The 13,460-nt window shown below is 44.1% G+C and overlaps 1 long non-coding RNA gene across 1 annotated transcript in view; it reads left to right on the top strand.

Moving 5' to 3' along the window:
* The window catches only part of LOC128331722 (uncharacterized), a 104,144-nt gene that overhangs the window by 77,623 nt on the left and 13,061 nt on the right, over positions 1-13,460 (top strand). The window contains exon 2 of the long non-coding RNA XR_008310411.1: positions 7,959-8,027. This is a non-coding gene — a long non-coding RNA (uncharacterized LOC128331722). The remainder of the gene's footprint in view (positions 1-7,958; positions 8,028-13,460) is intronic.

Here is a 13,460-nt window from a genome sequence, read left to right as displayed (position 1 = left end):
GCATGGTGCAAGTTTTAGGCATCGTTCCCCCTCATAAGCATAAGGGGCTGTGACAGTCTTAAGGGAGCATTTTTCAAGCTGAGAAATTCCCCACACATTTTGTTCAAACTCTGATGCCCCCCCGCCCACTCAACACAAAGTTCCATTTGTTCTACCCACTTGGTTACTACTGCTACTACTACAAATATTTGTATACTGCTCTTCAACCAAAGTTCTCTAAGAGATTCACATAGAAAAATAAATAATATATAAATACGATTGGTTGTCTGTTAACTGGGGAAGTTATTATTCGATCCTGCTGAAATTTTGGCAGGTGCTGGGTTCTTTATTTGTTTGTGGATCTAGATCATTACTGGTGTTTAAAGCCACAAGGCATATATGAAGAATTTGGGGGTCTAGACATAGTTTTGATCCTTTCTTGCATGAAAAGCATATGTTGTGGGAGAATCCCTGTTTGAAGATTGCTTGTAAAACTTTTTATTGGGCTAACTGGGCTTCCACAACATCATTACATTAGATCGATGGATGTCTTCTGAAACTGTTCTTAAATTCTTTGAAACTTTGAGAGCTGAGTTTGATTTATTGCTAAATGCTAGCTGGCAGCTTATTCACCTAAAACATTTATTATTATGGCTTTTTGGCATACAGGGTTCTGTTGTTTCTGAGGTATTCTGAGTGTAGATTCTATGATAGCAAATGAGATTTTCAATGAGACACCATGAATCCACTCTAATTTGCTATCATAGAATCCACACTCAGAATACCTCAGAAACAACAGAACCCTGTACCCCATGGGTTAGAAACCCATGGGGGTGGTTGGCACCCTATGTGCACTACACCACCACTCGCTCTGGGCCACCCCAGCACCCCACAAGTGCACTTATGGGGCTGCTGAAAGCTCCATAAATTACCTTATGAGGAAAAACCTTAAAGACGCTTAAACTTCAACAATTCACCAAAAATCAGCCCTCTGCCCAAATCCTTTGAAAAAATTCAGGTAGCTTCCTTGCCCCTACCCGGCACTACCACCAACCCCACACCACTCTAGTCCACCCCTTTCCCCCTAATGTGAAGCGATACACCCTTCATTATACCTAATGGGGGGAAACCTTAAAGATGTGTAAACTTCAGAAATTCACCAAAAATCAGCCCTCTGCCCAATCACTCTGCAATTGGGGTGGTAGCCTCCACCCATTAGGTACTACCACCCCACCCCACTCTTTTGGCCCAGATACCACGTTATGCCCCCAATCTGCCCCAAAGACACTAAAACTTCAAAAATTCACCAAAAATCAGCCCTTTGCCCAATCCCTCTGCAATTAGGGTGGTAGCCTCCACCTATTAGGCACTACCACCCCAACCCACTATTTTGCCCCTGGGATCCACCACATCAGACCTTTTTGCATTGAAGTCAATTGGAGGCAAAAAGGCGGGAAATTCAAATAGACGTCATTGCTCAAAATGGAGGGGGGGAAAGAAGGCCACAAAATGGAGGTCCGAAACATCCGAATATTTCGGATCCGAAACAGGGGTGATTCATTTCGGATCCGAAATTATTTGGGGCTCTTCGGGGGTGATTCGGTTCGGATCCGAATCACCTGCATTCGCTGTTTCAGGTACAGATCTTTCTGCACCCGAAACATTTCGCACATCCCTAGTAATTTGAATGAAGGTACACTTATTCATATGGTTTGATCCTGTCCGGTTATTGTAACATTTTGGTGTGAAATCCGTAAGACTGTTAACATGACTCTGAAGCAATTATTGCCTGTCAAGGACATTCATATAGGAACACAGGAAGCTGCCATATACTGAGTCAGACCATTGGTCTATCTAGCTCAGTGTTGTCTTCACAGACTGGCAGCAGCTTCTCCTAGGTTGCAGACAAGAATCTCTCTCAGTTCTATCTTGGAGAAGCCAGGGAGGGAACTTGAAACCTTCCGCTCTTCCCAGAGTGGCTCCATCCCCTGAGGGGGAATATCTTACAGTGCTCACATGTAGTCTCCCATTCAAATGCAACCAGGGTGGACCTGCTTAGCTAAGGGGACAAGTCATACTTGCTACCACAAGACCATCTCTCATGTTTTGTTGGGGTATATCCCCAGCATATGGAATCTAGCATTACACCAAGAACTGTGGATTCTTCGTGCTTGGAGGGTCTCCAAAAGCATTGTAATACAGAACTGGAAGGACAAATTTACTCTTGAATTGCAACTTTGGGTAACTGATATGTGTTCCTTGTCAGCAGTTGAACTGGTCTTTTTTCAAACAGAAAGGTGAAGAGGAATTTTCAGCAATTTGATAAAATTTTAATGAATTGTTTATGTTGCGGGGAGAGGGAGAGATATCCTTAGAAGGTGGGTCCTCCCCCCCATTTTTTCTTTTTTCTTGGTAGGTTGTATTTTATTATGTTAAAGTTATACTTAAGGGATCCTTTTTCTCCCCACCCCCTATATTTTTCTTTTTCAGTTTTACACATTTAAAATTGTTATCCTTGATCATGTGATATACACTGCTGTAATCTTATTGACATAAAAGGGGAGTCTGCACTCTGAGCTCATGAACATCCCATCCCATTGACTAATATGGGTGCAGTTTGTGGGTTGGTTTTTTTGTTTGTTTGTTTCGCCCCTTAGATTTTTCAAGATTTCAGGTGACTTTTTTTTGAGCACTGATATGTCTGTGAGTCACCTGAGTCTGCCGGTAGCTCCCACTCATCTGCAGGCACTGAATTATCCATCCATAATCCATGTTATAAACCACCCAGAGACTTGCGTTTTGGGCAGTATATGAATGTGTTAAATCAATAAAATAAATAAATAATGTTTCCAGCTCTTTTGGAAATAGATATAAGATGGTGAGACAATATTCATAGATTAGTATATAGTAACAGAACCACTGTACATTCTTATAATGACAGTATATAGTTCTGCATCATGTAGGGAGATGCGTCGCGCACATACGTTGGGCTTTTAACTGCTACATTTTCTTTAAACAGTGAGCAGCACTTGCTTCTTGGAGCAGACACGGGTCTCTCCTACCACAGACTGACTGTAAGCACTGCAGGGGGTCCTTCTGTTACCACATTATGGTCCTAAAGTGATGAACCGTTACGTTAATGCTCTTCGGAGTGCTTCTAGCAGCGTGCCAATTAATGCTATTTATGTGGATTGTTCTGCAATGTGGACATCTTTCCATTGGAAATTAAAAGGAGATTGCCAATTTGGCAGCAATTATTTTTGAAAAAGTGCTCTTTTCTGTTCCTCTGCCTTAAGCCCAAGTGCATTTTAAAGGGCAATTTTGAAGGAAAAAAGGCTTTTGCTGCATTACTGAGATCTGTCTACCCTGCGCATTTGGAAGGGAACATAGCAATCATACTAAACCAACATGAATAAATTGTGGAGGGGAAAGGACTGAGGAAAATATGAGTTCTCATTGTGAAACAGAAGAGGAGCACTTTTGAAAAAAGGATTGTGTGTGGTTGAGATGGAGAAGGAAAACAAATATTCCCTTAATTTCTGCATGCAAAAATTGAGATTCATCCGAACAGGACTGCAGTGGTTAGCTGACTAATTAGTTAAATTAATGGGTAAAAAGCCTTATGATCAGCCCCAATTAACTAGGTAGTACAATTTTAATGTATTATTTTTTACTTATAAAACCTGCATAGACATTCCCCTGCTTCTCTCACACAGGGAAGGAGATAGCTCCTGCAGGATAGTACCTTATGTGACATGTGAGGAGCACCACTTAAACGCAAATAAGTTTTTATTTGTCCCTCAGAATTATTGCCCGTATTCATATGTGTATGTATGCAGCAGGTTCATCAGTCAATTGATTAATATTCCTACACTTAATCTGCTGGGATTTCTTTAATCAAGTGACAGCTCGACATCTGAATCAATGTATGGAACTTATGACAAAGGGATATTAGCCCTATTCACACATTATGAGCACCATCCCTGCCCATGTTTACAACTGCAGAAATGGGGAGGAAGTCCCACCCCCATGCTGTCACTCATCCCCTCCAGCCAGTTCATGCTTATGGCCCCATTTGTCTCAAGGGGGAGTCATCATAAGTGTGTTGCCTTCCATGAGAGCCAACCTGAATCGCCTGAGGTTGCAGCTCATGGAAGCACTGGGCATCATGCTTGGTTCCTGCACTTGATATTCCTGAGAGTCACCCAAGATCCTCCACCCACTTGCTCCTTTACATTCGAAGTTGAATTGAATATCTAGGGAGAATCTCAGGGGAATCCCAGGAATCTAGTGTGGTTACCAAACTGGTTTCAGATGTCATGCCCACATGGGCTGCCAGTTCCAGACATTTGCCTGACATATCCCAAACTGCCTTACTTGGGGTGGATCGTGCGAAGCCGCCCCTTGTGTGTGGTGCTTTATTATTTGTTTATTTGTTTATTCAGTTTTTATACCACCCTTCCAAGCTGGCTCAGGGCGGTTTACAATTAAAAAACAGAAATCATTAAAAACAATTGAAACAGAAATACAAATATAAACACCAATTTTAAAACATCTTAAAAAACAATTAAACTATCAAAACAATTAAAACCCTGAAACCTAGGTTAACATTAAAACAATTAAAACTAATTAAAAACTCTGAAAGGCCAGGCCAAACAGATGGGTTTTAAGGGCTCTCTTGAAGGACAGTAAAGAATTAAGATTACAATTAAGAGCACATGTGAGCATCCATAAAACACGATTCAAAAAGATTCTTGATGCAATCAAGCAAAAGAGGCAGTCAAGACGCATTTGTTCACCCAAGCTTTTAATTAGATACTGTTTTTACTGTTTTATTTTTAATAATTTTGACCTTTTAAATTGTAAATTGTTGTATTGTTTAAACCTTTTTATTTGTTGTTTTTATTGTTTTGTTGTAAACCACCCCGAGACTTGTGTGTTGGGCGGTATACAAATATGTTAAATAAATAAATAAATAAAATTACATCAATGTTGCTATTTTGCTGTGTTCTATCAGTGCACATATGTACATCAATACACAGAAGTTTTTTTTAAAAACCCAATGAACTGAAAGGACTGAAAGCTGAGGCAAACTATGCATGCTCAGATTCCAGAATCAGTTTTCGAGATTCTCCTATTTGAACCAGACTTCAAAAGGAGTAGGAATGTAAGGCAGAACAAAACTAGGGAATAAGAATGAAACAGAATGTGGAGAATCTGGTCCTTTAGAGGGCAGGCATTTAATGTATTTAATAATGTCTAGCAAGACTGAAAGGCCAATGGGCTCCCAAAGCAGCTTAAAATAAATGGTAAACTATGCAGTAAAAGACAAGCAGTGTTCACCGACAATTCAAACCTCCTCAGCAAACCTTAAGCAGACAATGTCTGTAAGTCTTTTCCAAAGCAAATTCTCTATGTTTTTGAAGACAGTCAACTCTGGCTGACATCCTAACTAACTAAGCACTTCCAGTCAGACACTAAGCAAACACAAAGCTATTACAGCATTAGCGCCTTGTGCTAGGTCTGAAGCTTGCATTCCAGACCAGTATTGCACTACTGCAAGCCTCATCTCTTTGTAAGCGAATTTCTGGTGCAAGAGCACTATAACACAATAGCACCATTCTTAAGATTCCTGAGTTCTAGTGCGACGATGCTGTCTTTTTCTACTAACACAACTTGTTATTTATTAGGGAGAATGTTCTAGTGTCCTGTGCTTGAAACAGAAAAGGGGGGTCCTGTTTCGAGCTCGGAACAGCATGACCCATTCTGAGGTGGAATGTTCCAACCCCATTCCGAGTGCCATTTTGGATTACAAAATGGCACTCGGAATGGGGTCAGAACATTCCAAAGGAATGGGTTAATTCCAGCGGATCAACTGGCTAGCCCGGTTGTTCTGATGGAATGATCAGCAGAATTTACATTCTGTAAATTGAATGCAAAATGTATGCAAATGAGAATGCATTCTCAGAACAGAATGCAAAATGTATTTTGTGCACACACCTTATTATTTATGCAAGTGCTTCATTAGTCCAGATGTCAGCCTTTGGCTGCCAGTGTCCATTTAGCTTGAAGCGGGAGCTCTGTGGATCAGATACTTCATCCCTACTCTCTGTGCCACATAAGCGGACAAGGAAGCGGTAGACATATTCAGCTTGCATCTTGCGGGTCCTGAGAATCAAGTGATCACACAGCCAATTCCATGTCACTGATTTCCTATTTTAAAAGTCCCCAGATCCACTGCACTTTCTCAGACTGCTGAGAGAACTCATCAGGCTAGCCTTCTATTTATACTGCTGTAGGGTTAAACTAGACAAGGCATTAAAATATGCCATCTTATTCCCATTTAAAAAAACGAAAAAAGAAAGAAAGTAGATGTTCAAAGCCCAGTACAGGTTGGGACCACAGTGTGAATGGAGTGGGAACCTTTTCTCCTATGCAGTTTCCCAGTGAAAATCTCCCCCCTCATCCACCCTCAATTATGCTCTTTTCCCCAAGAGGGAACCTGTTATTGATGATGCCCATAGAAACTTATCTCCCGGGGCAAACAGCAACTTGAGGAGGGCACAATTTTTATTAGGGCCATAACATGAGAGGAAAGAACATAAGAACAGTTCTGGTAGATCAGCCTTTCTAGTCCAAGAATTATTCCCTCTGCATTGGTCCTGTCATCCTGATTCCAAAATCCAACCCAGATTCCTGCTTTAAAAAAAAAAGGTACAGCTGATGTTGGCTAACAGCCAAACTAATTACTCACTAGGAGTCCCATTGAAATTAATGGGACAAGTTAGTCATGACTAACTCGCCCCATTAATTTCAGTAGCTGACATGATGTGCAGCATTACAGAGCCATAGTGTGCCCCACGGGGCTGCTGCAGACTTCAGAGACAGCCCCTATGTTGTTTAGAAGCAGCAGTTGTGGAAGCAGCAGTTCCAGAGGGTTTCCCACTTGAGTCAATGGGGAAACCTGAAGGAACACTGCTTCTGCAGTTGCTGCTTCAGAACATCATCGGGGCTGCCTTGGAAGTCTGCAGAAGCCCCAAGGCACAGCGTTACAGTTCCATAATGTAGTGCATGATGTCAGCCAGTGGGACTACTTGTTAGTAATTTAGTCTGGATGACAGCCAATGAGGTCATTCACACAATCAAACACTGTGTTCTACTGCAGGGTTTGGGAGCTGTTTGTGCTCGCAATTTTTGGTTGTGTAGAAGCAAAGTAAGATGAAAACCTGGGTAGAAGTGATTGTGTGGGAGCAAGGTAGGAGAAAAACCTGGGTAGCTTTTCCTCCTACCTTGCTTCCACACAATCACTTCTACCCAGGTTTTCCTCCTACCTTGCTAACCGAAAATTGGGAGTGCACTCAGCTCCCAAACCCAGGTAGAACACAGTTTTTGATTGTGTCAATGTGTTTAATATCTCCTCTAATCTAACCCTAAGTGTGTGAAGAAGTTAGGCTAAAACTCACAATCTTAAAATGACAGGTCATTTGCTTGAATCATTTTTCATGAACTCCAATTCCCAAGCTGAAATAATTGACCCTAGAAAATTCATAGAGAGTAGTATTATATGACTGTTGATTTACACTCAAAACATCCACAGGAAGGAAGACTGTTATTTCTGTTGTTCTTTAAAATATACTAGGGTAGTGATAGGCTCTTTGAGAATGAGCTGAAATGGATACACTTGCTAGGAAATGCAAGAGACATAATGTTAATATATGATTTCCTCCCCTGTTACTTTGCTATGTATTTCCAGTTGACAGGAAGGGCAAAAAATACATTACTGCCATTGCATTAGGAACTTCCAGCCAATTAGAGTATCTCTGATGATTTGCATCGGGTATCCCTAAATAATCTGCAATGATCACTGACATGATCTGACACAGCAACTGCCAAAAGAACACTCAAAAACCATCGTGCTGGGCTGATGTGCAGTTAAAAGGCTCTTAGATTGCTGGAAGCTTGTCTTGTATCATTTTCAGGTGAAGAAATGGACACTTTGCGATGGTGAAAATTCCATGCAAGGAAGCCAACTGGCAGAAGATCAACATGTGAGTTCATGATGGTCTCGAAAAGGCTTTTATCTAGAGATAGATGCCTGTGGATTAATGCCATCTACTGGAATATTCCTGTTTACTTGGAGATGGGAGCATTGAGTCCTATGTGAAGTTGCCTTCATATGTCAGCGATTCAGAACAAAATTCTGGCAACCGAAAGCTTCTGCCTATCACATAACTCTAAGCCTTCAAGCAGAGATTACTCTGGTAATGCAACCTTGAGATGAATTATTGACGTTGCTGGCACTGGAGTTGTTATGAAGAATCCCAGCTCTGTCGCTCTGTTATATTCTGTAGAGTGAGCTGTTCATGCAAGTTTTAATCTAGTAGAAGGTGGAGGGGGAACCAAAGGAATGCATGGCTCATACTTCTCACATAATTGCAAGGAACATCCCATATGGGGATGGGGCCATCGCTCAGTGGTCGAGCATCTGCTTTGCATGCAGAAGGGCCCAGGTTCAATCCCTGACATCTCCAGGTCAGGCTGGGAAAGACTCCTGCCTGAATCCTTGGAGAAGCTGCTGCCAGTCAGTGTAGACAGTACTGAGCTAAGTGGACCATTGGTCTGACTCAATATAAGGCAGCTTCATATGTTCTTACATCTACATGTCTTAAAACTCTCTTCACTTTCAATGCCGGGTCTGGAATGTGTAGCATGAAGCCCAAATTGTTAGTGAGCTCACAGAAAGTGATCCCAACGTGTGTCTCCCCCCCCCCAGAATGCCAGCAACAAATTTGGGCCAGGATACTAGGCAGGATACCAGTCTAGTTTGGGAGGTGTACTTTCACCACCAGGAGAGCTACTAGGAGCAACTACAGCCTGGGGGTGACCATGACCCAGCCCATTCATTGTAAGCAGGGTCCTGGAAGCAGGGGGCCCCAAGGTATTATGAAGCCTGAGGCAAAGTGCCAAATGCTTCCTCATCCCGCATCCCTGGTGGAGGCCAGCTCCCTTCCAAAACTGACCATTGCACATGTTGAAGCGGGGGGGGGGGCAAGGGGCAGGATAAACAGATGGCAGTCTTGTCTCTCTTCGTGCTTCTTGCAGGCTTTGGAGAAGAAAGGAAGACAGCTTCCCTTTTCTCCCTGCATCCCTTGCAAATCTTGCAAGAGTCCGACTGGCCCCAAAGAGCTACCCCAGTGACAGTGGAACACTTTGGGGCACTTTGGTGCCCTGATGGCAGCCCAACAGTCTGTTGCCTGAGGCGACACTTTACCTCGTGAAAGGTACCTCACCTTACCTCAGTGGCAGCTGGTATGGGCGCTACAAAGGGTGGGGCTGGTGGGAGGCACCTTTAAGTGTAAATTAGTAGGTGCTTACCTCCTGTACTGCCGCACCTGAAAGCTATTTCCAGCATCAGCATGCTGCCCAGCACCCACTGCGGTGGAGGATTAACTCCACCACTCAGCTGGCCTCGCTGTGGTGGAAGATCGACTCCACCACTCAGGTGACCTCCGCACATGTGTGGCCACGCAAATGGCCTCTGCCAGCTACGTTGCAGAGCCCATCCTCCACGGCAGCTGGAAAGAACTTTCCGGTGTGGCACTATGGGAGTTAAGCACCTACTAATTTACACTTAAAGGTGCCTCCCCACTGGTGCCCCCCAGAGACACCCGCACCAGCTGCCACTTCATGAATGGTAGGCATGGGCCGTGTGCAGCTGTTCCATCCAAATTCAGACTGAACCGCTGCTCCATGAACCGATTTGGTTGGACTGACCGGCTTGGCTGGTCAAACCAGTGAGACAGCGTGAACCGGGTCAAAACGGTTCACAATCGAACTACTCAAAATAGGCCCAGTTTGTTGTGGATCAGTTCAACTGTGAACTGGTTTGTGCACACCCCTACTGCCTGGCCACCATTTCTGGGGAAAGGAAAATATCAGCCCTAAGGCTGTTATGGGTGCTCGGTTATTGCCAGCCTGGCAGGGACAATGCCAAAGGAGAGAGACCTTGAATAATTCCCACCTGTGCGTCATTTCCACCCTCAGACACCAGAATGGTCTCATGCCTTCACTATGTCTTTTACAATATCCGTTTGGTCACTGCTTTCAAAATATATACTGCACAGTGCTTCATTAAGGGAGGGTAAGATGCCATCTAGCCTCAAGCAGGTGGTGGGAAGACCACTATTTAAAAAGCTGTCCCTTGATTCTGCCAACCGGGATAACTATCGGCCTCTTCCGACTCTTCCCTTTCCAAGCAAGGTAATGGAGTGTGTGGTGTCTGTGAAGCTGCAAAGGGTTTGGGATGATTCAAACCAGGGTAGGTATACTTGAGCAGATGGGTTCAAAGAACCTGGGGCCCCCAGCTCCTGAAGGGCCCCCAGCTCCACCCCTTCCAAACAAAATGGCCACTGCGCATGCACAAATGACCTCTACAAGGCTGTGGGCCATGCCAGGCCTCACAGAGGCCATTTACACATGTGTGGCGGCAGCCAAAATGGCTACCACCGCTTACTACAGAGGTCCGAACAGGCAAAAAATGCTCAGATTCCCGGGCCACGGTGGTGATTTCAGAGGTTGGCGGGGGGTAGGGGCCCTCACAGACCCCGCCCCCATGGCATACCGGAAGCCCCCCAAAGGGGCTAAAGGTACTTTTATATTAATTTAATTTTAAAAAACAAAAAATCCGCAAACTGTCCGAACCTGGACCGGACATGGGGGGCGGGGTTCGATGGAGGCCAGACCGGACTTGGTTGGTCTGGTTCGAGTCCGGTATGGACTCAAACTAAACCGGGCCAGCCGGTTCCGTGCACACCCCTACTATAAATGCCGTGTGCCTTGCTTTCTTCCCTCATCTGTTCAACAGAGTACCTTCTGTGTGTCAGTGCCCAGCTTTTACCTTCCTGGTCCCAAACAGAGCTCAAGCCCCAGACTCTAGCTCCAGTGACCTCAGTACAGGAACTGGAAAACACATCCTCGTAACAGAGATTTGGATCACTCTCATAGGCCTGGCCTGATCCCAATATATGCTTCCTTTTTCTGAAGGCCAATACAGGCAGAGGGGGCCTGCAGACATGTGTTCTCTCATTAAGTGGATAATGTGATAATTCTCCGATAGGCATGGATAGCTTTCTCCGGATATCATTCATTCCCTTCCCAGTGCTGTGTCACAAACTGAGCTGAATCAAGCCATATGCAACCAGTCTGCCTCCTTTAGTTTTACTCATCTGCAAGACATAACTTGAAAGCTCAAAGGATTGTTGTGAATCATTAATTAATTCATGCGTAGAAGGTGCTTTGATATTCTCGGATGAAAGGGACTAGAACACTGAAAGTTCAAAGTGCTTTTTATTAATGATTGTTGTCCATTCCCCCATCCTTAAATATTTAAGCTCCCACAACAGACTCTGAAATTGACCAAGGAAATCAGCTCACTTACCAAGTTGGCATGTTTGTGTTACCTGTCATTTTATATCAAGTGTGCTGGCTGCAGAAGAGCCTTTTGGAGAAGAATTTTTTTTTTAAAAAAAGTGCTTGTAATGGCAACAATGGCTGTCAGCCCAGCTGACAGTGCACAGGCACAATGAGCACAGTTGCACTAGTGTAGGAAATCTGTGCATGGGGATTTTTGAAACGACGACTACTACTTATCTACAGCTTTTCAACAGAAGTTTGCAAAGTGGTTTGCATAGAAGAATAAATAATAAATAAAATGATACCCTGTCCCAAAAGGCTCACAATCTAAAAAGAAATATAAGGTAGACACCAACAACAGCCACTGGAGGGATGCTATGCTGGGGTTGGATAGGGCCAGTTGTTCTCCCCCTACTAAATATAAGAGAATCACCACTTTCAAAGGTGCCTCTTTGCTCAGTTAGCAGGAGAGCAGGGAAACTGTGCTCTTGCTCAAAGCAAATGGGGTGTTTCCTCCTTGGGTAAAATATCGAAGGAATCTTGAGGGGAGCACACATAAATTTGGACACATCAAGAATAATTAGAAAACATTTGTATACACCTGCTATTTGAATCGATGGCAAGCATTTGGAAGGTGTTGGGCACCCCCACCCACCCACCCACCCACCCCACACCACCACCATTTACCATCTTCCAACATGATATTGTGTGAGGTCACTGCATAATGAGGCAGGATGCTCAACTGAATGGGGCTTGGACCTTGTCCAGCAGGACATTTCTTATGAGCTGTACACACAACCATCTTGCTCTTGGCAGTTCCAATTTGTTCCACAAGGTGAAATGAGACTTGGCAAAGAAATCAATTGCCATGATCAGGGCTCAGCCACAACCAAGAAACAAAATGTGATGGGAACAACGGAGTGCCCATGTGCCTAAGCCCTAATTTGGATTTTCATATTACAGTGTTTGACATCCGGACTAGCACTGTGTGGGTGCAGCATGCTGAGTTCCAGACTACTGCTGTGCTGTCATATGAGTTAGGGTAGGGGCAATTTTTGCCAATTCTGCCTTCCCTATGAAGTCCCCTGTGTGTCACTAAAATGTGACCCTCAGGGACATGATTCGCAGTGGGCTTCATGATGTGTTTTCAAGATGCTCAGTGGGCTTCAGAGGGAAGGGGAGATCAGTGGAATCACTCCTTTCCCCCACTCACATAATAGTGCAGGAGTAGTCTGAAACCATGCTGCACCCATCTGGATATCAGCCAATCAGGTTGTTTTCACGACCACAGATTCCTGGCTAAGAGAGGTTAACCCAGGAATCTGTGGTCATCTGGGGCACTGGGAATCCTCCTGACCCAGCAGTTCAGAACCTGGGTAGCCCAGATCCACTACCCGGGTTAAAAGTTAGGTAGGACACAAAGAGAGCTGTCCTATCTTTTTCTTTACATTGTATGTGGCACTGGCATGCTTTAAACTGTCCCCAGGCTGTTTTACCAAAGAGTTCTGTGGAAAGCAGGGCCAGGGAGAGGAGAGCTGCTGCAGTACCGAGGGCTGCCTCTCCACTGTTCCTGAAATGCATTGTGGGATATCTGGGGACCCCAGCTCCTCATTTCAGCAATGGAGAATGCCACTGTGGTGTCCATGTGGTCGCATGAGCTGCAGAGCCCCAAGGAGGTTCTGGTCATTTTGGAGGCATGAGGTAAGAGTGTGCCTTCCTTGCAGCCCACCCCCATATGGACATGAGAACGAGCCCAGTAAATTTTGTGGAATGGTGGAAAGTACTTGACAGAGTACTTTGGAAATAACCCTATGGACACTCATTTCCATGGAGAAATTGCCACAGTATTTTTGCAGGCTGGGTGAATCTTTGATGAAGAGTCATTAGACAGCAAGATAGAATCATTCTGAGTCAGCCAAATTACTCTTCCCTTTGAAAGGTAGCTTCAAATAACCTTTCCCCTTTAGCCAATCAGAAGAGCAATTACTAGTGTAATTTATCTCCAACTTATTGCCTGTAGGAGTATCAAAACTCAATGTGGAAAATCATGTCTCTATCCTCCCTCCCTT

The sequence above is a fragment of the Hemicordylus capensis genome, chromosome 6, assembly GCF_027244095.1.
Source record: "Hemicordylus capensis ecotype Gifberg chromosome 6, rHemCap1.1.pri, whole genome shotgun sequence".
Lineage (NCBI taxonomy): Eukaryota > Metazoa > Chordata > Lepidosauria > Squamata > Cordylidae > Hemicordylus > Hemicordylus capensis.
This window is presented reverse-complemented; position numbering and strand designations above follow the sequence as displayed.